This window comes from Camelus ferus, chromosome 17 (genome assembly GCF_009834535.1).
Source record: "Camelus ferus isolate YT-003-E chromosome 17, BCGSAC_Cfer_1.0, whole genome shotgun sequence".
Taxonomy (NCBI): Eukaryota; Metazoa; Chordata; class Mammalia; order Artiodactyla; family Camelidae; genus Camelus; species Camelus ferus.
Window position 1 is genome coordinate 19,895,462 of NC_045712.1, and position 25,412 is coordinate 19,920,873.

The 25,412-nt window shown below is 46.5% G+C and overlaps 1 protein-coding gene and 1 long non-coding RNA gene across 6 annotated transcripts in view; one reads left to right on the plus strand and one right to left on the minus strand.

Moving 5' to 3' along the window:
* Positions 1 to 25,412, plus strand: part of ARHGEF3 (Rho guanine nucleotide exchange factor 3) — a 294,208-nt gene that overhangs the window by 69,965 nt on the left and 198,831 nt on the right. Inside the window, exon 1 of one of the 5 annotated variants that reach the window (XM_032458238.1) lies at positions 5,494 to 5,512. The exons of the other annotated variants lie outside the window; for them this stretch is intronic. The gene's annotated coding sequence lies outside the window, so the exon portion shown is untranslated. Of the gene's footprint in view, positions 1 to 5,493; positions 5,513 to 25,412 lie in introns of those variants that run through there. 5 annotated transcript variants of the gene reach the window in all.
* On the minus strand, positions 4,503 to 23,928 carry LOC116657114. The gene is made up of 3 exons (XR_004312109.1): positions 23,841 to 23,928; positions 21,712 to 21,714; positions 4,503 to 4,514 (listed from the first exon to the last, which is right to left on the minus strand). It is a non-coding gene; the product is annotated as an uncharacterized LOC116657114 (long non-coding RNA).

A 25,412-nucleotide genomic window follows, 5' to 3' on the forward strand; every position in this document is an offset into this window, starting at 1 on the left:
GGAGGCTCTGCAGGCATCATCGGAGATGATGATGGGGTGAGACCTATGCCTGACAAAGCACTTTCAAAAACCGGGTCTCAACAGTGAGATTAACCTGGTCCCCAGTAGAGGTTTGGGAGTGATTATCCCCTAGTACAGGCGAGGAGACCAAAGTCCAAGGTCACACAGCAGGGAAATAAATAACAGTGTTGGGGCACCTGCTGCCTTTGTGTTGGTTTAGAGCTGACTTTCTCACCCTCAGCACTGTGACATCTCGGGCAGGATCATTCTTTATTGTTGGCGAGGCTGTCCTGGGCACTATGAGATGTTCCGCACCTCTCACCTCTACTCACTAGAGGCCAGCAGCACTTCCCCCCCAAGTGGTGACAACCAAAATGTCTCCACACACTACCAGATGTCCCCTGGGGGACTAAAGAGGAGGCGTATGTTTACCTGCAGGTAGATAGGGTTGAGAGTGACTCAGTGTCAAACTTGAAATGCTGTCATCAGTGTGTCCGAGTGGGGACTCTTCAAAGAGTTGCCTGTTAGGGCAGAAAACAGTGAGATTCTTGTTTGAGATCGTGATCCCGGTGGTTGAACTTTACTTCCGATACCTAGAACATTTTGGTTTTCACCCCTGTGCTAAGAGTGTTTCTTCGTTAGGCTGCGTGCCTCCCTCCTTAGTGAAATGGGGCGTTTGTCCCAGTCTCACCTTTCTCCCTGGCTTTCCCTGTCACCAGCTTTTGGGTTCATCTTGTGGCGCTTTGCACGCAGCGGTGTGCCTGTAACCAGGGACCAGGGTGGAGACATTTTCCTTGGTGCTAAGTCCTGCTTTGAAACTTCCTTATGTTCCCCTTCCTGGAAATCCTCTGTCCCCTGTTACTATCTTTCTCTTTTTCTCATTCCTCTCTTTAGATTTTGCCACTTCTAATCTGTTCTTCGTAAGTTTAATGAGTGTAAATAAATTAAGAGTGAGAGGCAGCGAGTGAGGGCCCAGATGTCTCTCCCTTGGAGTAAAGTACATTTTGTAAAACAGCCCATATCTATCTTTCAAGAGACCCTCCCCATTTTGCAGGCCTTTGCACAAACACTGGGGTCCTTTGTTCTCGAAGGTTGGAGTTCCTGGGAGTCATGGCTCTGGCGGGGTAGACGCTTTACTGTGAATGAAGCCAGAGACAAGTAGGGCAATTTACACACCTAAAGCTGGCAAGTAAGATACAGATTGCGAATGGTTAGCATTCACCTTAAAAGTCCTCCAAACTGTGTAGCAAGAATAGTGTGCATGGTTCTGTGTGTACAGTGCCCTGTAGAGTGACCTGTGCATTTAGACGTCAGTGCACATAGTTATGCCACAGCATGGAGCGTACATGCAAACAGATTCCACTGTGAGTTTTAACAGTGGAGGAGAGCATGGACTGGACCGTGTGTCGCTGAATCCCAGGCAGCAAAGCACAGTGCCGTGCTTCCCGTGCTTTGGATGAGGCAGCAGAGAGCCCTGTGGTTCAGGAGGCAGCTGCCTGGGATCCTGTTCCCATGCCACCACTTGCTGCACTGTGGTCTTGTTCAAGTTTGTGGCCTTGCTGGGCCTCAGTTTCATCAGTTCTGAAGTGGAGGTGATCATAATTATACCGGCGCCTGGCACAGAGTGAGCGCTCACTGAGCGTTAGCTCTCATGCTGCTGCTGCAGCTGATACCATCACTGTCATTGTCATTACATTATTATTACCAATGAGATGTGAGTGCTGTGACAACTGAGTTTCCACCCCTGCACCTCTTGGCTCAGATGTTTCCATTAAAAATATGTGGAACCGGATCCCATCTTCCCCACCTCCACCTTCCATCACGGACACTCTGGAGTTTCTCTTTTCCGTGCCTCTCTTATTCGCTTCTCCCTGCAACGTGACTCGCTTGTTGTCTCATATGCTCCAGCGACTTGGCAGGCGCACAGGCAGCCCTGGACACCCCAGTCTGTCCAGCCTGTCCAGAAGGAAGACAAATGCAGATGTGACTCCGACCTCCTCAGAAACCCACCCACTTCTGACCTCACTGTCCTGGCTCCCAAACATGTGTCCCTGGCTGAGGGGCTGAAGGACCTGGATGAGGGGTGGAGGGTTGAGGAGACAGCCCACAGAGGTCACAGGACTTTTAAACCAGCCCTGGGTCTCTGGGCGGTCAGTGTTAGAGTTGCTGGGAGGCTGGAGGCTGGGGCACAGGCCCCCAGCTTTATGGATCCCCCCTTAATGGATTATTTGTAGTGGTTCTTGTGAAATATTTTTGACTTCAAAGCTTACTCATGAGTGTTTCGGAATAAGTGAAAAATGAAAAAGTTAAGCAGTATGTTAAAGGGGAAAAATAAGCCAGACTTATGAATAGGAGCGTCCAACTTAAATGCTCACAGGGCCAGTGCTGAAAGTGAACATGTCAGCTTGGAGCAGTTCATCCGCTTTCCCTGGAACTCTCTCCCCTCCCCAGTTCCTGCCTCCTGTTGGGAGTGCAGGCCCACTGTGGCCAGATCTGCCGATTTTCCAAGAGAATCCAGAAATCAGGATCTTAATGTGAAATCTCCAAATTCTCATATGACAGTGTTCCAGATTTTGAAGTATTGGCAACTAACTGGAAAAAAAAGTCAAACACATCTGTGGGCTAGAATTGAAAAGCCAACAGCTTGTAAGGGACTTGAGAGAGGTTGTGCTGGTGCTTTAGGGTTTACGGATGAGGAAACCGAGGTCCAGAGAGAAGTGACTTGTCCGTGATCCCAGAGCTGGATTTGAATCCAGATCTCCAGGGCCCCCATTGCAGGCCTTTTTCTTCCTGTTCTATCTGGACTCTGTGTTTCTGTTTGGCTTCCAATAAGGCCATGGAGTGTTTTATTGCAGGTATCAGGGTTATCCAAACTCTGCTGAGGAACTAGTGGAATGACTGCAGGAGGAAGGAGCCCCGGGGAGTGTGAGTGAGCTCCCATCTCACTGATGCTCACTCATTCCCAGAAGAGGCTGTTCTTGGCAGAGCCACCACTGCAGATTCATCATACTGAAAAGTGCACAGATTTAATTTTGCTGCAGTTTGATCTGTTCTAGGAAAATACATCGAGTGTGACTCAACAGAGAATTTTCTGCCCAAGAATTCTATACAGTTTAAAATATTTTGGAGCTCCTAGCCTGTACAAAGCTAGGCTAGGATAATTTCTGGAGTGTCAGGCCAATTTAGCCTTTGTCCTTTGGCCAGCAAAGACCAGGCTGCCCCTGGACCATGCCGTCAAATCCTAGCTGCTCAGTGGAGCAGCCCTACTGGGATAGGTGATAAGAAATTCACCTTTGCTAAAAGGTCAGTGTGTCCAAATGACTGTCTGACCACCGGGCTCAGAAATGAATGTTTTGTGTTATGCAGGAGGGGAGGGGAGTGCCTGAGGCTCGTGTACTCCTGTGCAGCTCAGTCTGCTCATAAAAAGTAGTTTTATTTTTGCAAGTTATTGCAGTGTGACTCCCAAACACCAAAGCCAATCTCTTGAAGGAAATTGATCAGAATCCAGGAGCAGCCGTCAGGCCCTGGGAGGGTGACTCATGAGCAGTAAGTTCCCGGAACACACCCGTCCCTGGACAGATAGGAAGAGGCTAAGAGAGGAGGTAAATATGAAGGGGTGGGGCAGGTGCTGCAGGCTATGGCCTCTGTTTTCAAAAAACAATGTGTATTACAGTCAAAGCATCCATCCTCTGTGAGCAACCAGGTAATTTTTAAAATAGGAGGTTCTGCAGAAAACTGTGCTGGCTGCCTATTTTTTTCTGAAAGTGGTCACTTTCCCAGCTCAACCTCAGAACAAACAGAATCAGTTGTGGCTCAGCCTCTGCAGGAGCCATGTGCTGTGGTAGCCCTTCTGTGGCTGCATTTCCTTCAGGGCTTGTTGGACGTTTCTGAAACCAGTGCAATCTATGGCTCTCGACAGCTGGAACAACTGGTTTTTCAGGCTGTTGAGAAGGTTTGTGATTTATGTGGATGAAGTATAGTGTAATTGACCCCTCACCTCGAGCCCCTAAAGTTCCAGAACAAACAGAATTCATGTGAATCATCAGTTTATTTATTAACTTTATATAGAAGAATCACATACATGTGGAAAAGCCTACAAATACTGTACGGCTCTCTGGATTTTCACATGCTGAACACACCTCTGCAATCAGCATCCTGATCAAGGAACATGGCATGAGTGGTGCCAGGCGTTCCCTGTGGCCCCCTCCATGGAGGGGAAGCCACCACCCTGACTTCTAACTTTGTCTAAATGGAATCACCAGGATATTGAGTCAGTGGTCTTGAGCTTAATGAGTCCTAAGCAAGCTGGTGCCGTAAAGCTGAGGGAAAAAATCAGCTAGAGAGGGTTGTTCTCCAAAGGTCAGGAGGAAGATTGCTGTGGTGCTCAGGGCCTCAGGGAGATGTTGGTTCATTGGTTGTGAGGAAGATAGATTTGTGGTCTCCTTCTTGAGAGTAAGGGGGCATGGGGAAAGCGTGACAGTGTTTGGGGGCTGACAGGGCAGGGGAACTTGCAACTGTGTTGGCGATTTTACGTGTGCCACTGACACAGGAGCATTTTCTTAGAGGCCTGATTGTTCAGGAAGTATTAAAAGCTGAGAACTGCCTGTTGGGGGGAGGAGTGGCGTCCTGAATTGGAGCCAGAGAGAAATGCCATGTGTCGGTACTGATAGAAATCTGATCATCCCCGGATGCCGCCTGTCAGCATGTGGGCTCCTGGGAACTGTTTTCAGATGGCCTGGTCGATGTCTGTTGACAATGGAGCCGGGAGGATGCAGCTCAGCCTAATGAGTTCCTTGTTTCTTGGCTGAAGGTGTGGGGTTTCTTTGAGGGAAGCCATGAGCCACTTTGATGGCTTGTTTAAAAACAACTGAAATCTGTCTGGTTGGTGTGGAGGTTCTATGTGTACTTCATGCTGGTCCTTAACACCAACAGCTGGGAGCTCCCCCGGCAGGTGGACATAGCTGGGCTTCTTAATGAGTTGCTCTCACGTTACTTGAATGTGTGGCTAGGGTGGTTTCTAAATATACACTTGCTTTGTGTGGCTCAAGGGAGCAAGGAAAGTGGCAGGTCCTATTAAAAATGGTTCCTGTTTATTCACTGTTCATTCAACATTTATTAAGCTCCGACTGTGCACCAGGTGCTAGGGATGCCTTTGTTTACAGTCATTGTGGCCGTCGGCCTTTACGTGTGCACCGCGTTACAGGTGCGTTGGTAATTGGTTTGAGGGCTGTGTGTTGTGCGTATGTCTCTCCTGAGGTGTGCTTCTTGTACACTGGAGGCTGTTTGGGAAGTAAGTCTGAGGCGTTATTTTTATTCCAGGGCCCACAGTCTTCTGTTTGTGTGTCAAGTTGTGACATCATGAGTAGGCTTGGTGTTGGGTGCATTGTAAACATTACCCTTCTCCTTTTATATATTAGGGAATGGAGCCTCATGGAGGTGGTGCCCTTGCTCCTTGAAGGACCCAGTTTGCAGCTCCAGATCTTTTCCCTCAGGTGCTAATAAACAGGGTCAGGTAAGGTCTGGAAACAGAGCTGATGGGACAAGAGGGCCAGGCTGACCAGCAGTTGGAATGCTGGGCTTGAATAGGTCTTCCCCATGACTCTGTGATTCATGTTGGGGGTCCCCTGTTTTGCAATAAATACAGTTTTCATTGGGAACTCTCCTTTAGCCTTTGCCATCCCATTCAACTGTGTGAGGGTAGGGACAGATGGCACTCAGATGGTAGATGGGTTATGGCAAATGCTTGCACTGCTGAAGTTAGCATTTGCCTCCCTGGATCCTCATTCTGCCCTGCTGCTTACTTACTGGGTTTGTGGGCAAGTTGCTTAGCACTGTGCCTCAATTTGCTCATCTGTCAAGTGGGGTTAATATTAGTCCCTATGATGTAGGATTGTTATGATAATCTAGACTAAGTGCTCAATAAATACTCACTGTTATTTCTCTGTAGTTATTCCTGGATATCCCCGTCTCCCAAATTCTCTGCATTTCACATGTGAGGTAACCAGCAGAAGCAGAGTGTCTTTTGCCCAAGAGTGTAGCTGAAAATTTTGGTCTCATACAGTCTTGGCCTCATACATTTTAGGAGGGGCTGGGGTCCTTTGTGGATTTTAAGAAAACATCTTATAAAAAGAAGGAACTCGCTCCTTTTTTGCACCCCTGTTTATTTTAAGGATTGCTTGGATAGTAGTGTTACCTAAGTGTGTGATGGAATCAGTTTGCTGGGCTGGCTAGGTGAGGCTATGACATGTCAGGGGGATTGGCGCATGTGACAGGCGTTTACTGGAAAGGGGAGCTCTCTCACATTAGAATAATCTGTTTATGGGCCTGACTTTGGCTGGAGAAAAAGGAAATGTCAAACATCGCCTGTCTGAGGGTGTAGGGGGCCCAGCTAAAGGGAAAGGCAGGAAGACCCTGCTGGTGAATGCCGACAAGCCACGGAAGGATTCCAGGAAGGAAGCGCTGAGGGTGTTGCCTTTTCCCTTGCCAAGGTTTTGTCTCATACAAATGTGGAAACAGTATCGGGGTGGATTCATTAGAAAACGAATCCACTGAAAAATCCGTCAGTAAGTGGCTCCAGACCATCATTATCTCTGTGGGTTTTGTAGCCGATTGTGGATGACAAGGACATTCTGCTGGGATGGCCTGGGGCCCTTGCGTGTGGACCCAACACTTCCTCTGGGATTTCCACGGCCCTTTGTTGTGGGGGTTCTGTGGCCCTTACTCCAGCCAGTCTTTAGGAACAGGTGATGGCTTCCCTCTCTGTGTGAGGGTGGGGTGGGGGTCAGAGTTATCAACTGTAGTTGGGTCCCACGGCTGCTGTACCACATTACCACATATAAGGGTTTTAAACAACACATGTTACGTTATGCGTCTAGAGATGGGTCTAAGGTCCTTCTCGCTAACTTGAGGTCAGGGTGTCAGTACACCTGGCTCCTTTCTGGAGATTCTAGGGGAAACTTTTTGTTGTTTCTTTGCCTTTTCCATCTTCTAGAGGTGCCTGCATTCCTTGGCCCGGAGCCCCCTTCCTTGCTTCACGCCAGCCTCTGCTCCCATGATCACATCTCCTACTACTGCTCCATCCTTCCAGTCTTGCTCTTACAGGGCCCCTTTTGATCACCTGTAAAGTGATTGGACTCCCCCCCCAGCTAATCCAGGACCATCTCCCCATTTTAAGATCCTTGACTTAATCCCATCTGCAGAGTCTCTTTTGCCACGTAAAGTAACATATTCACACGTTCTGGGAATTAGGATGTGGATATCTTTGTGGGGCCGTTATTCAGCCCGCCATACTGACATGTTCCCTGAAGTGCTGGGCTCACAGATCCTGCCTCTGACACTCACTATATTGATGATGTTGGCATTACTTAGTGTCTCTCTAAGGAGTCTCCTCGTCTAATGTGAGGATAGCGAAAATACTTCGCCTTCTTCTGGGGCTTAATGAAATCAAATATGTGAAGTGCTTAGAACAGTGCCTGGCACATAGTAAGTGCATTTGGAGTGTTACCTATGAACACTGCCACTGCCTTCTTCTCAGTAAGCACTTGAAGTGTTTGGATGCATGTTCCATTTTCTGGTTTGGTTGTTTTGACTATTGCATTTACGAACAAAAATTCTTGTCATTATACTATATCCATTTCTAATTTTAGAGTCTGACTTCAGGTTTTAGGATATAATACAGGACAACAAGACTACCTCATCTTTTGTGTGGAAATATATTTTATTCCTTTGTAGAATGATACATAAATAGTGCTGAAGGGTAGGAAGAGATTAATTTAGCACATGAATAATCTTATTGGCTACAAGTCAAGTTTTTTTTTCTTCACTTTGCCATCCCCTTGGTGAGGCTTTGTCCTGATGTTCACATTATGGCTGCTCATCTCCTGCCCTCAGGTCCATGTTTCAGCAGGGGAGGAAGGAGAAGGGAGGACCAGCTCTATATCAGGGAAACAAAGGCTTTTGGGAATCATCAGCAGATTTTTATCTAAATCTTTGGCCAGAACTGAGGGGTGTGACCTCCTGTAGCTGCAGGGAGGTTTGGGAAGGTGAGAATGTTTCATTGCAATCCAGAACACATTGGGTTCTATTAGTAAGGGCCAAAGTGGCATCAGTGTCTGCCTTGATTCCCTAGAGAAACTCTGGCTGGTGCTGGTCCCCAAGGAGATCTGAATAAGAATGACCGCATGTTTATTACTGCATTGTTTGTAATGGAAAGAAAACTGTAAACACCTCAAATGTCTATTGGCAGGACAATGCACAAATTAATGGCTATTATAGCCATACAATCAAGTAGTCATGACCTGCATATATCAACATGGGTAAGTCTCAAAAATGCAAAGTATCAAATAGAAAAGGGCAGAATGTTAAGTATAACATGATTCCACTCACATAAAGCTTACATGCAGAAACCCTGTTGTTTATAGTTACACAGTAAGGTGAAAATAGGAATGGCACATGCAGAAGGGAGGAAGGGGGAAGGAATGGAATCAGGGAGGGATGGCCAGTGAGCATCAGCTGTTGTCTATAATCGGGGAATGATCCAGGTTTTGTGGGGCCTGCCACATAAATAATTTGGGGGGGGTGTCTTTTTTAAGAACAAAGAGGGCCCCAGCCTGTCTTTCCTGTAAATCTGCCTCTAACTGGCCATGCAAGTGTGTGTGATATACTGAGAAGTCATTTCTAAAGTTATATGGGATGCTCTTTGTAGGTGAGTAACTATAACATTCACAATCACAATAGCTAATTTTTTTCCACAGACCAGGCACTGGGCTACGGATTTGGTGGGATTTTTTTCACTAACTACTCACAACCAGCTTATGATACGGGTGCTGCTTGTTAGCCTCCTTTTATGGCCAAAGAAGCAGCAGCTCAGAGGGGTTAAGTCATTTGTCTAAGGCCACACAGAGAGTATATGGCAAACTTGGGGTTCAAACTCATGGAGGGAACAGGACTTGTCTACTGTGGATTAAGCATTGCCACATGTAGTGATCTCCATTATTGTTTCCATGCATGTTATGTGCTCTTCAATAAAGGCTTGTTATCTTTGTTAACGGGAGGAAGGGCAATACAACTTGAAAATATTCTTTCCATCATATGGAGATTATTTTTGGAATTGGACAGTATATTCTTTAGTGGTATTTCCCAAAGTTGTTGATTTGATTGAGTAGGTAAGAATGGCTTGTGATAAGTGAAATGTTTTTGATTAAAAGTCTTTTGATTTAAAAAAAAAATCTTTTCACTGAGCTATCTCCCTCCTCTAAAAAAAAAACAAACTTTTCAAAATCCTTGTTGTACTTAATCTGTTGGCTGAACTAATGCAAAGCTCCAGTCATAAATAATCAAGAAATCAGTCCTGATGACTTCTTAGTAATAGATCTCAGTGAGGTTCTCCCCACGTGGATGTACATTAAGCGTCACGAGGCCCCAGAACAACATGCTTAAATGGGTACTTGGGTTGGTTTTATGGTGTCTGCTAAGGATAGCACTCTCTGTGTGTCCATGCGTGTATACACGTGGACATGACTCCATTTGGATCCAGAGGTGACCAATTCCACAATGGGGAGAAAGGATGAAGGCAAGCCAGGTTTGAATTGGCCATTCCTTAAAATAGCTTGAGTTAAAAGCCAAATTCAGAAAACCTAAATGGCTGGGTGCCGGCTTTCTGCTGGAGTTTGGCCAAGATGGCTTGAGGAATGGTCTGCGAAGTCCCCGGGCTGCAGGCCTTGGCCCAGGGGTTGGCTGTGGCTCCCTCGGTTGATGGCTGAGGCTACAAAGCAGCTCGCAGCACCCTGAGAGCCCTGGACACGACCTTTGCTCCAGGGAGCCCTGCGGCAACTAAAGCAGAGAAGTGAACCAGGTTGAGCCAGTGTTGCTCTTGGCAGCAGGGAGAGAAAGAAGAAAGGCAGGATGACCAAAAAGAGAAGGAGCCGAGCCATCTTCTTCGTCACATTTAATGAGCATTAGTATTTATAAATATTGAACGGTATCTGTTACCAAGTAACCGTCTTGCCAAATGATTGAGTGGAGGGCCTCCTTCTGTTTGATTTCATTGGTTTGGGGTTTCTTTGTGCAGAGAGTGTTTGGCTCCTTTTCTTGTGTGTGGCTCTATTGGTTGAATAAAAGGGTGGTTGTTTTTCAATTGTGTGTGTGCAGGCTGACTGTAAAAATTTGGCACCGGGAAGCGAGCAGCCGTTTGTGATCTGATCGATTTGGTGTTTGCATAAATAACTTGAGAACCTGAAAAACAAAACTGTTCGTCATGTATTGTAGACTCAGTACATCAAAGGTAATTAAGTCTTGCCCACCTCATTTTGCAAATGAGGAAACAGGCCTGAAGAACCTGCATGCGACATTACTTACAACCGTTTACAAGTTTGTAAGGAGCATGTACTTTTTCGCAATGTGAAGGTTTTACAAGTTCTTGCTGAAGCATATTCAGGAATTCTGAGTTGGAACGTGGGGTCCTGGAGGAGTGAAAATGCAAAGCCCTTTGGGTTTCCTGATAATTAGAGGGGGAACGACGGGGCAGTGGGGTAGGGTACAGGGTGGCGCTGAGATCACGTAGCCCACCCCATCCCCCATCTCCTACGGGGGCCTCTCATTTTGCTCCCAGGGTGTCCCTCTCTGTTGAGCCGGGTAAAGGCACATGTGGATGTGAAAAAAGCCCCTGCAAACAGCTCCTCTGAGTTCCTGTGACAACCTGCCCAGGGGAGGCTCTGTGTGGAGTCAGCCCTGTTTATGGAGAGGCTGCCAGATCCCCACTCTCCCTGGTCCTTCTTGCTCAGACAAGCCCATTGCAAAGCTGTTGGTGGTGGGCAGAATTTGTTTTTGGTATTTTTTTCCTGCTAGCCATGAGCTACTCTTTCTCTCGGTAGCAGTAACTTCCAAGAAGCCAGTTCTCTCAGGCCAGTTCTCTTCCAGGCCATGGACTGGGCAGAAATGACCAAACTTGGATCCTGCCCTAAAGTAACTCCCTATAGGGCACATAGATGGATAGGCTATAAGTCTGTACTGAGGGCCGGGGGATCAAAAGAGGAGTGGTTTGTCCTGACAGAGGTCGTGGGGGTCAGGAAGGTGTCTTAGAAAAGGTGTCACTGGGACTGACTCAGCTGCTCAGAGAGAAGCAAGCATCACAGTCCTGGATGGTGTTGTCGGGGAGAGATCCCTTCTGCAGGGCGGGGGGCCTGGTATGGTGATACTGGGGCAGGGCTCCCAGGAATTAGGTCCAGGGTAGGTGGGGCGGGGATGGGTGTAGGAATTTGAGCATCCACTTAATTGTACTTTTAAATTTTGGATTATTTTATATTTTATATTCTTATTTTATAAGAGATATGGAACCTTTCAAAGATTTGAAATGGGATGCAAGGGTGAGGAGGGAATGACTGGATTTGAGATTTAACAGCTGTTGGCTGGTTGCATTGCACAGCAGGAGCTAAGACAGGGGATGGATCCGGGAGGAAAGGGTCTAAGCAAAATAAATGCTGAAGTGAGGGAGAGGGAGGCGGTCTCTGTGGACTCCTGTGGGGGTTACAGTTGGTGTGGGGGAGATGGTGACGTTGTTCATTGAGAGTCTCTTCCTTAATTAGGGAGCCCCACTCTCTAGATCTACTCAATGGGGATACGGGACAATGATGGGGATTAAAGAGCTCTTGGGGGCCTGTACCTAGGGTACCGGCCCTTGTCTTCCTCTTCTCTCCTCAATCCAAACTCACCCAACCTGTGCCCCATCCCCCAGGGCCTGGCCCTTTGCTGGCTTAGCTGACGAATTACTTCTCATCACGTGTGGGACTTAATGGCTGGTGGGTATTAATATTTTACCCAGTCCTGATAATCTATTTACATTTTAATCGGAAGCCTGGACTAAAGAAGTCTTCAGTGCTCTTAGGTCAGAGTTGAAAGTTTCATCAGTTTTACCAGAAAGCCTTTAAATGTCTAATTTTGGCTTCAACTTATATTTTTTTGACCTCTCTCTATTGGAGTTTCAAATTGAGAAACTGTTTCTGGAAAAATAATCAATGGTAAGAAATTTTACTCTCTTTTGCCCCCTAGTGGCAGAGTCTTAAACACCTCTTCAATTCCAACCACTTTGGAATTCGATTCAAAAAGTAACTATTGCGTGACCTATGTGCTAGTGCCACAAAGATCCTCACTGTTTGATCTTAGGATGGCCATTCAGTTAGCTCCTAAAGGAGCAGCAGGACATATAAAGTAAGTTAAAATGTCTGGAAGATTTTGTTTTCAATTTTTAACATTTCACATTACCCTTTGATATAGTGAATACCCTGAGGTATTACAAACCTGGGGCTGAGAATTGATGCTTTGTGCACCAGCCATAGTTCCTATTACATATCGTATTTTCTTCTATTATCCTGGATTCAGTAGAATATAGGAAGTATTTAAGATGTACTGGTTATTGTAAGTCTAATGAGAAAAATATTAAAAGATCACCCGTCCACATGAGTGCTAGTATCTTGAGACAAGGCACAGAATAATGGAAAAATGTGAATTCTTCTGTGAAATAAATGGGACTGTGGGAGCTCTATTTCCTTTCTGGCAAATAATTTTAGAGAAATATTCATATTCTCCACAAGGTGGGCTCTTTTGAAAAAACCGAACATCTTGACAAATGGACTTCAGTTCTCTATAAGTTATTATTTTAATGTCTGAGCGGAAGCAGGCGAGTGCCCAGCACAGTGCCTGATGCAGCACCACTCCAGAAATGCGCCTGCCAGACTACTGATACCAGAGCTTGTTTTCTGTGTTTTTGTCTGTTTGTCGGTTTTGGTTTTACATTTTTATATGTTTTGCCTAAGTTCCACATAGAATTGTATTATTTACTTAACAAAGCCTTGTTACATTTTGAAAATAGCATCTGATCTTTATTATAACTATGAAAATAACACGCATTTATATTGTGTTTTATCATCTGTTATGTGCTTTTATCTATGAACACTGAGTCTTTTAATGAGATGTAAGTATTTCCCCTTCCAGATGAGGACACTGAGGCTCAGGCAAGCTAAGTCCTTAGTTAATTACCTGCCTCTGGCCTGAGTCTTCTGCCCCCAGGGCTGGTGCTATTTAAACTATGTCATAGAGAAAACCCCCGTTCTCAGGAGGCTGATGTAAGCCTTGAGTGTAGAGTGATGTTCTTGGTGGAAATGCACAGAAATTACCATCCTATTGTAGAGTTTAACAAGCCTCCTTGAGTCAGTATTTACACCATGTTGACTTAGTGAATGAGCAAGAGCAGACTGTGGCGATGGACCAAGCCCCAGAAGGCACTGAGGGCCTGGCGCTGAGCTGTTGATGCCCAGGGATCTCTGTTCTCTGTGCTGCACACTGAGGCTGGCATCTGGGGGTATATAGTGCAGTGCAGAGGTGTCTTCTCCCTCAAGAACTGGGACTTTGCCCATCTTCCTTTACCTGGCTCCTTCCTGATTTACTAGAGAAAGGTGACATGGAATTATAGCCACATGATCCAGGGAACAGAGTTCTTCATCTCCCACCCTGTAAGGACAGTTCTGTATTCTTATGTCACAACTATTGTGTATGGCTGGGACACACAGGAGGGACTTGACTTGACAGTTATGTCATGATGTTGATACAGCAGATGTTGGTTGAAAGGGGCTAGTCATAGATGCTGGAGGTGACACAACCTTCTTTCCATTCTCCAGTGTGCCATACTCCCTACCACAGGGCCTTTGCACATGCTGTCCTGTCTGCCTGAGATGCTTTTCTCCTTATCATTCTTCAGATCTCACAAATCTTATGCAGAGGTCCACCTTTCTCTGAAAATCTACCTTAACCCTTTTACAAATATACTCAGCCTGGATAAAATATCTATTTAACTCATTAATGAGAGAACTAGAAGGATGAGGAAGAGAAAGCTGGTTTTAAGAAGTATCCAAGAAGATATTTATGATATATATGTGTGTGTGTATGTATGCACATGAGTGTATATATGTGTATTTATACACACATATACTCTCTTATATGTTTGTATATATACACATGCATGCATATTTATGCATGCGTATATATATACATATCTATTCATGGAAAATTAGGAAGAAAAGAATGTTGAGATAAGACTGCAAACTAAGATGTACAACTGGTTAAGGTCCTACAGGAACATAACACTGTAACCCTTGGAATTATCTTTTATATCTGGCAGAAATTATTTGCAACTTACCAGTCTTTTACACATTATCCTAAATTTACATAGTCTGGGACCTAATCAAAAGCAAATAGTAAATCAAACAAATTTACCTTCCCTATAGGCAGGTTTGGACTGTAGATGACATTGAAAAGGCATGCTTTATTTCCTCTTTTTTTTTTAAAAAAACCACTATATCCTGAGTGGCTAGCACAGTGCTTGGCACAAAGTAGAAACAAGTGACTATTTGTTGAATGAATGGACACAGTGAGAGAAGGTTGGCTCCCCAGGCAGGCATGGGGCTGGGTAAGTAGTACAGGACAGAGAACGCTGTCAGTTAGAGGTTGAGCCTCCACCAGCCCACTGGAGGAGCTTGGGGTCAGAACGCAGGCTGTGTGCAGACCTGGGGAGGCTCGGGTAGTAGGACACTTACCAAACTGGGTTTGGGACAAGAAAGGACAACATGTCAGGAAGCCAGCAGTGAGAACGGAGTCTTCAGAACCAGGGAGAGCTCAGTGATTAGGAGAAAAGAGGGAAGGAAAGGACCTGGTACTTCTGGCCTCACATACAATGTGTGATCGTCGTGGAGGCGCTTAGTCCACATGGTCTGTTCCACGTTTACCCCTCCTCTGGACTGTTGGGTGGTGTCCTTCTCCCTAAAAGGCCAGAACATCACAGAAGGAACTGAGGAGTCAGATGCACTTGGATTTGCTTATAGGCTCTGTCACTCATGAGCTATGTGGTCCTTAGCAAGGTAGTGACCCTCCCTTGGCCTCCATGTCCTCATCTGGAACATTGGACTGGGCAGATACCAAAGCCTCCAGCCCTCAAGACTGTGGGCTTTACTTCATCCAGAGGTTCAAAATCCATTAATTCTGCTCTTTATTGTGTCTCTGTCTCTCTTGAATGTCACCTAAAAATGGCCCTTGTACTGGCCACTTGCAGACACTGGGTCAGTTTCTACAAGGGCCATTTGTTGGTGACATTCAAGTGCCCCAGCAAGAAAAAATGTAAGTGAGGAGTGGAAGAAAAATGCTCCATGACCTTGTCCTTTCTCTCAGCTTTTCTCCTTTTAGGAAAGAAAGACTTTTTGTTTGCAGTTCAGATTAATAGAAAAGGAAAGGAAAGGGAAGAAAGCTAAAGGGAAAGGGAAAGAGAAAGGAAAGAGAAGGGAAAAGGAAGAGAAAAAAAGAAAAGGAAAGGAAAGGGAGAGGAAAAGGGAAAGGGAAAGATGAAGGAAAGAGAAGGGAAAGGGAAGGGAAGGAAATGAAAAGAAACGCAAGGAGAAGAAAAAAAAAAAAAAGTGCTACATAGGTTTTTGACCCTTGCCTCCAGGCAGCCAAAGAAAGTAGGGCCCTCCCTGGTGCGCTCCTCGGCCGAAGTTGTCTAACTGGCCAGCAGAGGGCGCTCTTGACTCGCATTCTGTGCTTGACTTCCTCTTGCGGAGGCAGGAATCCTGCTCTCTCCTGGAAAAGTCAGTCCTGGAACAGATTCACTACCGGCTGGTTCTAATATAATTCTGAGTTCTCAAGGATGGGACTTTCCTCTTTTAGAGCTGCAATGTCTGTATTATTATTTTAACATCTGCATCGACTGTTGTCTGAGCATCTGAAGCCCTAGAAAAATCCTAAGAGGGAGCTGTATTCCTCTTACAGCACAGGTTCAGACCGCAACGGTGCCAGATGGGCACAAAGTGTTTCTTAAACACCAGTTCATAAATACTTGGCTCCACGTGAGCCTTGCTTGTTAAACTCGTGATCTTAACACCTTCATGGTCCATACCCTTCCTTTCATTGGTACAAAAATGATAGAGACCATTAAAAAAAAAACAGATTATGGCCAGTCCTGGGAGGGAACAACATCGGGACATGCAGGGCACTGTGCTTCCCATGGGGACATTTTAATTCCTTTTCCTCATCACACTTTCAATCCTATTGATGCTGTTAATGACAATGTTAGGTAACGTCTCTCATGCTCCTGCCATTTGCTGGGCACTGTGCTAAGGGCTCTTACAAGTGTCCACTTATTTAAATCTCTTAAAATCCCAAAAGGTGGATTCTGAAGCTTTGTGAGGGTCAGATACTTGCTGAGGGTCACACAGCTGATGAGGGAGGACCCAGATTTGACCTTGCACAGGTGTTACCCAGACCTGTCCTTCCCTCATTTGTTGAGTCCCAATTATAGTGCAGACACAAGACACAGTGCATCTCTGGCTAATTTTAGTTTTGCATATGTTATTATTTTTGAATACTTGAAAGTTGAAGGAAGGAAGGAAAGCAAGCAAGCAAGCAAGCAAGCAAGGAGAAAGAGCCAGTCCTCCGGGAGCATACATTTGAGAGTGGAGGCTCTAAGCAGTCCCACGTTCCTTGGAAGTTCCCTTCCTTAGTGGCCACCAGGATGGGGTGGAGGGATGGGAAGCAGCTGGTAGGGCTGGCTCCACCCTGTCCTTCCCTTAAACTAGAGCAAGTCTGCTTCTACCAGGTTTATGTCTTGGGTTTTGAGTATGATCTGGTTTGACATGTGAGTTTTGCTGCTGAAAGAATGAAGCAAACTGGTGTAGCAGCTTGTAGCTGAGAGCACGCCTAGGGGCATTATCCATCCTTGTCCCTGGGGTCCCTTCCTCTTCCAGCTCCCTTTCTAGTGGCTCCTACCTTCCTGCTTCCCTCCCACACCACACACCTCCTTCCGTGGCTCCTGCTAAGCCTTCACATGGCCAGCAGCTTGGCTCAACTCTGGGACAGATGGTGGCAAGGCCAGGAGGGCGAGCCCTGGAGTCAAAGCTCGGCTTCCCCACCTGCTGGCGCACAGTGTCTGCTCCTTGTGCTCCAGGCTCCTTAACTGTGAGCTGGGATGTCAGCAGGACCTGCCCATCAAGTTGTTGTGCAGATTATATGAGATGATGGCATACCAGTTTTAAACATCACCTGGCCCAGGTATAGGGATTCATGACCCCTGGGCCATTGTGATTGTAATTATTAATATTATGACAACCATCACCACCCTATTTTTCTCTTTCATTTTTCTCCCAACGTTCTGAAGAGAATTCGACCTCTCTTCTGCCTCCACTCTTCCTCATCCACTCACTCCTCCCAAGATGTTGGCCAGCTGACTGCCACCCCCACTGCTGCCCTGAAACAGCACCCAGATTGTCAGCCACCACTTGACAGCCAGTCCTGCCTCCTGATTCCCGGAGGGCATTCTGCTTTCTGTGTCAACAACCCAGAGCTGACATCTTCTTTGAGGAAGTTTGGATACTACTGGCCGTTTTGCAAATGAGCGACCTCAGAGAGAGGCTGAGTCGAAGGACGGGCATAGGTCTCCGGGTCTGGGTTACACACACAGCTGGGAAGGGGACCTTGAACTCCTGGCTCACCGTTCCTTTCCAAGCTGGAACATATTGTAGAAAGTTGTGGGCTAAATTTTCAGAGGATGTAGAAGGCGGCAGGTCCATTGTTGTTTTCTGTGAGGGAAGAGATTTCCTTCAGGGAGAAGATAATAAAAAGGAAGGAACCACAGCTACACACAGCACCGCAGGTGACCCTCAAAGCACCGTGCAGAGTGAAAGAAGTCAGGAGTAAAAGACTACTTGCCGTATGATCCCACTTACGTGAAAAGGCAAAATTATAGGAACAGAAAACAGATCAATGGTTGCCAGGAACTGGGGGAGGGGGGAGGGTTTGACTACAAAGGGGCTGCAGGAAGGACTTTCAGGGGTGATGCAGCAACTCTGTGTAGATTCTGGTGGCGGGCATATACCTATGATTGTTGGTCAAAACACACATCTGTACATCAGAGTGATTTTGCACATTAAAGTGCATTTTTTAAAATAAGTTAATAAAATCAAACCAAATATAGGCTGCAGGGCAGGAAGACAGAGCACACTGTCATCATCCTCCAGCAGGTTGGTCTTATCCCCAGTTATACTGACATGGACAGTAAAGGCTCAGGCCCCTGAGAAATGGAGAGAAGATTTCTTTCTCTTTTCTTCCATCTCTTCACCGCAGCCCCTCCAGGCCCCAGGAGCCAGTGTTCAGGAGGATGGATTGGTTTCCATCCTCACAGAGCTCACAGGCTAGAATTCTGGGAAACAGACGTGGAATCAGTAAGTCTAAGGGTGGTGTGGAAGGGAGGGTCAGGATGTGGAGCCCCAGCAGGGTCAGAGAAGCATGCTGCCTGTAGGAAGTGACAGCCCTAGCCTAGGCCTGGGGGTCTGCAGAGGGTGAGGAAGACCCTCCATCTCCTGCTGTGAGGCCTGGAGGGGAGAGGGTGTGATGGGGCGGGGTGGGAGAGCTGTGGCCTGTGGCCAGGCTGGCGGGGAGAGGTTAAGAGCAGCAGGCCTCTTTAAGCGAATGAGGATTCTTTCCTAGGGCCCTGGGAAGTGTCTGCAGGTCGAAGCAGGGCCAGTTCCAGATCTGTGCATCCCCAGAGACGGGCCTGGCCCACACCCTGCACTTCCTGCCTTGCTGCTGGGGACTTGGGGTGGGGGGATGCCTCCAGTTTGTGTGTGTGTGTGTCTGTGTGTGTTTCTTTTATAGTCAGTCCACTCTGCTAGTGATTCATGCACCCCTCATAGACTCCAGCACCCAAATACAGTCTGTTAATAAGTTGCGTCTGGCGGAACGCGGGGGTGGTTGTAACAACAGTACTTAATAGCTATGTTCTCCTGAGCACGCCTTAAAGAAATCAGAAATAACTTTCCATCCCTTGCTTTTGCTTCCCACGTGCCGGCCCAGATCTCTGGATATCTTGGTCATGGACTTGGATATTTGTTGAGGGTCTTTACCCCTCTCCCCACCTGTTCCAGGTTTGCATGGTTCACTCTCCCGCCAGCACCTGGTACCTAGAAGCACTCAGGAGACGTTTGTGAAGTGAACGAGGGAGGAGGAAGGAGGCAGGCAGCTGTTCTCAGCTCTGTGTCATCACTCCTCTCAGAACCTCCTCGTCTGTCTTTACAAAGTGGTTGGCCCCTGAGCTCTCGCCGCCCACCTTGTTTGTCAGTGCAACATGCCTGGGGACCAGCCAAGGGGACAGAGACCCGTCCAGGGCTCCCATGAGCATGCATACTTCACATCATCAGAGGACCATGCGATTCGGTGGGGCGTGTGCAGTCCTGGCTGCCCCAGAGCGATGCTTTTCAAGATGCATGGCTATTTTAATTTAAATTCATGTATTTGTATTAGAAGATTTCCTTATGTTTGTTTTTCCTTGGAAGCATTCATGGGCCAGTGCTGAAAAAATTACCATCCTTTGCTCCAAAAGAAATATAATTTCCCACAACATTTTGGATTTCCAGTCTCCAGAAGAACTAATATTGCTTTTGCTGATAGCAGGTGTGTGTTAGGGGGAGGGATTGGTCATTACGGGGCCACCGAGGAGTCTTGAAGGATTGCTTTCCACCGTGGAAGGCTGGGTTCACTTCCGTGTTTTCCTTTCCTCCCCTCTCAATTCCACTCAGAGCCAAACTAATCCAAAATATCATCTTTTTCTCCATGGCCCTTCAAGTTTCAAATTCTATAGAAGTCTAGGAGGAGAATATTCACTTGGTTATAGTTCAATGTCAGCAGTTAAAAATGAACTTCATAAAATAGAAAATACACCAATGGATAAAAAAAAAGTTCTCCCACTTTCAAAGTTATAGTGTTTTCCTTATTTTTTGAAACATATGAGTTTATTTATTATGTAACTTCATACTGTACTCTCAAATTTAATATTTTAATAAAAGCACCTCCTCATGACACTGGCAAATTAGAAATCATAGTTAAGGGGCTTGTCCCCTCCCTCCCTGCCCAGGCATCACATATCCATCCACTCACCTGCTGTCCGTCCATCGTGGACTGAAGGCCTCCTCTGTGAGGACAGGGTTAGGTTCTAGGAAAACAGGAATCCTGAGGCAGACAGGGTGCCTACCCAGAGGAAGTTGTCATTATGTAGTGGAACTGAGCGGAAACAAATGGCGGCAGATAGCAGATCGTGGGGTTTGTGGGTGATGCATGTGGGGCTGCAGGGGTGGTCCAGTCCCTCGTGACTGTCCTGCATCGATGAAGGCAACCCGCATTGCAGGGGCTGGATTTAAACACTGAATTTAAACATTCAGTGGGTGCTCAAGGTTTGGACCCTCCCACGTAGGGTTAATTGAAGGGCCAAATGTTAGAATGTGTGCAGGTTAGTCGTTGTTGAACTGGGATGGTCAGTCTGAGAAGGAGGCATTTGACCTGGCTTGCTGGGCCTGGAGAGGAGTGCTGTGTTGCATATGCACTATTCTCTGGCGCTGGAAATCAGGTGGTTATTTGGTGCTTTCCAGGCCACTGTTGGAGGCAGAGGGAACTTTTTAGAGGGGCTTCCTAGGAAACTTTATGACCACAGCAAAGTCTGAGGGGATATACATCAGGCCAGAGGTCACCAACTCTGCCTGTGACAGGGACCAGGCAGTCATCTAAAACCAGTGGCCAGGGCCGTGCAAGGGCCATAGTTAGGAAATGTGGGGACCCCGAGGGCCCACAGCCCACCTGACAGGAGCAGCTGCCACTGAACCCCAGCTGGCCATTGGCATATGTGGGAATGTGGGCTCTCTGCGACATTCAGCTGAAGCTAGATACCTGATTTCTAAATGAAATCTTCTAGCTTTTTAAATGTTGGAAGCCACCTCAAGAAAAAAAAGAGGTCACCTTGTGGGTCACCACATAAAATATATCAGTAGTCTGCCTGTTTATGACTGGCACCCAAAATTTCACTTAGAGGTTACATTGTTATGATTTTTTTTATTGTTACTTGTTGTATTGTTACTTGTCACATTTTTATTTTGTGTGCTTTTGTAATGAGCATATAATATACCTATAAGCAGGAAAAAAGAAGGAAAGCATCTTTATAACCCTATTTATAGGGTTATAAAGGGCTATTTGCCTTTTAATTCTTGTTGATGCTCCTGGGACTGGTAGAGGATGATCAGGTGGTCTGGGTTATGGGGATGGCTATGGACTCAGAGAAGAGGGAAGAGGACCTATATCCAAAGGGTCCCCGAGGCTGCTGACTAAGGCAGCAGGCGGGTGGGAACCTGGATGCCTATTATGTGCTGGGCACGCTATGCACTCACGCACCAAGAAACTTTAGACATGGCTGGATCCAGGTGGCTAATCCATGATACCAGGAATCCATCTCTTGGTCCCTCGCTGTAGTTGCCCTAGATTAGCTTCCTTCTCAGGAAGGTTCTCTGTGTAAGATGCCCTGCACAGTTCCCAATTTCCACCCCATCAACTCAGCCTTTGCACTAGAAGACTGCATCTCTTTTCTTTAACTCTAGCAAAAATCTCAAGTCTCACTCTCATTGTTCTATGCCAGGTCACAAACCCATCTCAGGAACCTAGGATTAGCCGTTCCTGAATCACAGTCTAAGAGCTAGAGAGGGGGCATCCCCCAACAAAAGATCAGGGTGCTATTGGCAGAAGAAGGGAGACTAAATGCTGGGCAGTAAGAAAAGCCATCATCTACCCTGGCCACACTTGCATCAAGAGAGCAAGAAGGGATGAAGAGAGCTTGCAAATGGGGAGACCAACAGATCACACGGCCTTGAGCCAGCTCTCAGTTTTCCAGTCTCTAAATGAGGGTAGTAGATTAGCTGGTTCTCTGAGGATCCTTCCAGTTCCTGATCTGCTTGAGTTTTAGGCATATTATCTGAAAACAGACACTGTAATTAAATTACCAGGTTTGAAACAATATGAGGTTATGGATCTTGTTAAAACACATGGGTAGCTTTTTTGTTTGTTTGTTTGTTTTTTCCCCCAGCAACTAGTTCTTTTGGTGAATTGCTAAGGAAGCTGTGAGAGACACAAGATTTGCCTCTGCCCCAGCGACTCTGTTTCTTGCTGGCACGCACCTACAGCTCTGGTTTGCAAGGAAGCTTTGTAAACTTCTTAGTCTAGTGGTGGGAAGTGAACTCACTGCCACGAATTTCATGCTCCAAAGGCCGGAATGGCACATTAGGGAAGATTTACCCCGGCTTCACCTCCCTGTGTGAACTTGTGAGCAGGCCATAGTTTAAACAACACATGACTATCGACAGCTGTGGGAGAAACCAGCTGTGTGGATATCAGCGTGCGTTTCCAAGACACCGATTAGTTGTCTCAATCCAGAATTTTGTTTTAATGGTAATGTCTCATCCCCGAGAGTGAGATTTCCCCAGGAAGATATGAAGGGAAAACAGGGATTGCTCTTTGGTGACTGTGCTAGTGTGACTTACCCTTCTGTTTGTCAGACGTCTGTGGGGCCAGCACGTATGCTACAGGGTAGGGGGCTTGGAGGTGAGTCATCTCAAAGCTAGAAAGCCATGCATCACCCTCCACAGGAAGTGCTGGCAGGCACACCGCTTCCCAAGTGGGCAGCCACAGGCCACGTGAGTGTTGTGCTGAGTGATGCAGTGCGAGGGGCAAGAGTGCTGGGGGCCGACTGATATGGCTGGAAGGCTGGCAGTATTGATGCTTCCTAGCTGTGTGATCTGGGGCAAGTTACTTGAGCTCTCTGTGCCTCCGTTTCCCCATCTGTAAATCCAAACAATAATCAAGAGTTGTCAGCATTAAATAAGAGATCACCTGTTGGGTTCTTGTCACCAGACTAATGACTTATGTTGGTGGTGGTGGTGGTATCATTCTAACGCAGCCATGGACTAGTATGTATCATGTTCATAACCGCTAACGCATGTGTTGTGCTTATCACATGCCAGGCCCCCACATGTGCACGACAGACACTGTTCTTAACTCTTCTAAGTGCACTAACTCAGCTAGATAACGTGGTCACTCACGTTAACTCAGGTGGGTACTATTATTACCATTGTCATTTTATTGATGAGGAAACAGAGAGTTCAGTAACTCGCCTAAAGTCACAGAGCCAGTGAGTAGTGGATGTGGGATTTGAACCCAGGCAGCTGGTTCTAGGGTCCTTGTTCTTAACCACTACTCTATCCAGTCTCACTGAAATAGTAAGAGCTACCCAGAGAGCTTCCTATAGGTCAGGAAATGTTCCAAGCACTTTCTACAGATTGACTCATTTAATCCTCCCAACAACCTCTCTGAAGTAAGTAGTTGCTATTATTCTCCCCATTTTATAGACAAAGAAATTGAGGCACCTAGAAGAAGGTAAGAACATGAATGGCGTTCCCATCCTCATTAGCTGGGTGATTTAAAACAGGGAAGCTGACATCTCTGAACCTCACGGTTGCTGCAGGTAACAGGTGACTGATGCCAGGCACTGCCTGCAGACCTGGCAGCAAGCAGGCCTTCTTTGGGGGGTGGCTGTTTAACTACTAGTGAGAGGACCTTGCTAATGGACCCTAGCTTTATTCCTTGTCTCAAGCTGCTCCTGGTAGCTGGGACAGGGCTAAGAGCTCTTGGCTTCTTGAGGGAACAAGTCTTTGAAGACCCCACCCCCTGCTTGGGCCTGCTGTGGCACCAGGGCATAGCTTGGCCCCACCACGGATGCCGTGTCCCTCCTTGAACGTTTCAGTTCTGCCCCTGGGGAAGTGATTACATGGTGAACCTGTCCCGGACACTTGGGGACAAACTGTCTAATAGGTCTCGGTCTTGATTTCCTTAGCTGCAAAATGGAGTATAGGATGAAAATATGTGATTAAAGACATCAAATCCAGAAAATTCATATTTCCACAATGTGGAATAAGCAAGCCTTCTTGCCACTATTTTACACACTGACTGTGGGGAACTTTGCAAGGCACTTTCTCAGCAGCCAGTCCCTATGGTCGGCTATCTGAGCTGTGCATAGTTGTGCTCTGAAACAACACTGGGAGCGGTATCCCAGCATTTGTGGTTATTTTGTTAAATTAATTATTGTAAGCATAAAGTACTGGGTCATTTTAATGTTCTTGGAAAATGCTGCTAAATTTCTGCCAAATTATCTTTGGGAGACTTTATACCAATAATTTAGACATTGGCAATTGTGAAGCAAAATGTCTGTTTCTCCACATTCTTGCCCACGTTGGTTATTGCTATGTAAAATTTGCCAATTTGAAAGGCAAACGTGCCATTTATTTAAATTTCCATTTTGCTAGTTACTAAGGAGGATGAACATTTTTTGTTTGTTTATTGGCTGTTTAGATTTCTTCTTTTGTGAATTGTCTCATGGCAAAATGTTTTAGCTTTATTAAAAAGGCTATTTTCTGGTTACAAAAGTCATATATGCATATCATAAAAGTTCAGATAGCGTAGGAATGTGTGACATGACAAGTGCAGGTTCCCTGGATCAGTCCTAACCTCGAGAAATCACCACTACTGACAGTGTGGACCTTATTTTTTTCAGAATTTTCTAGAAATGTTTGAATGCCACCATTTTGCCTCAAAAATTTCTGAAGGTTCATCCATGGCTTTAGTATCTTAAAAGATCTTTTGCCAAGTGGCATTTTTATTGAATACAGGTAGCAGGTTTATTTTGATAAATTGATCTTTTCAGAGAAGCCACACAGCCTAGAGGGAAGGGTACTGAATTTGGGGTCCCCACTGACCGCTATCATGTCTCCTTGTGCTCGGCCAGGTGTGTGCCATCTGTGGGCCTTGCCAGCCCTCGGGTCAGTGCCTCCGCACTGCCGACTGGAGTGCTTTCTGTTTTGAATGTCAGGCTGCTGAGCTGTAAAGGCAGCGGCAAGGGGAGGAGGGCTTCTGATCTCCCAGCACCAGCTCCGGCACCAGTGCGTGGCGGCGATAGTTAATAGCAGCTGCTAATGACGGCCAGCATTTCCTCCGTATGTCCTTCACATGCTTGAGTCTACTTATACCTCACAGCAACTCTATAAACTGTGAAATCTAATATTATCCTTGTTTCTCATACTCTTAAGACGTGGGTTCCTAGAGACCAAACCATTTGGTTAGGGTCCCCAACTAGTGAGTGCCAGAGTCAGAACTTGAACTCAGCCCCGCCAGGCACTGAGACCCTTTGAGAGGTTTACCACCCACCCTGCAGTTCTGCACAGCCTCTTCATGAACCCCATCTCCCTGTCAGCCTTTATACATATTGGTCTGGTCCCAGTGTATCCAGGGACCTGGAGTGCCCCCAATAGGTTCTCAATAGATTGTGTAAAGCAAGTTGAGCAAGTTGAAAGCAGGTAAAGGACAAATTCAGGGGCTGCAGCCCTGAATCAGGGCACAGGAGCAAGCAGGGAGAGCATCTTTGCCTGGGTGACAAGACGCGGTTGCCATGGCAGCAGCTATGGCAACGCTGATGCCTGTGCCAGCCGTGTTCCCATCGGAGCCCAGCTGGTGAGCTG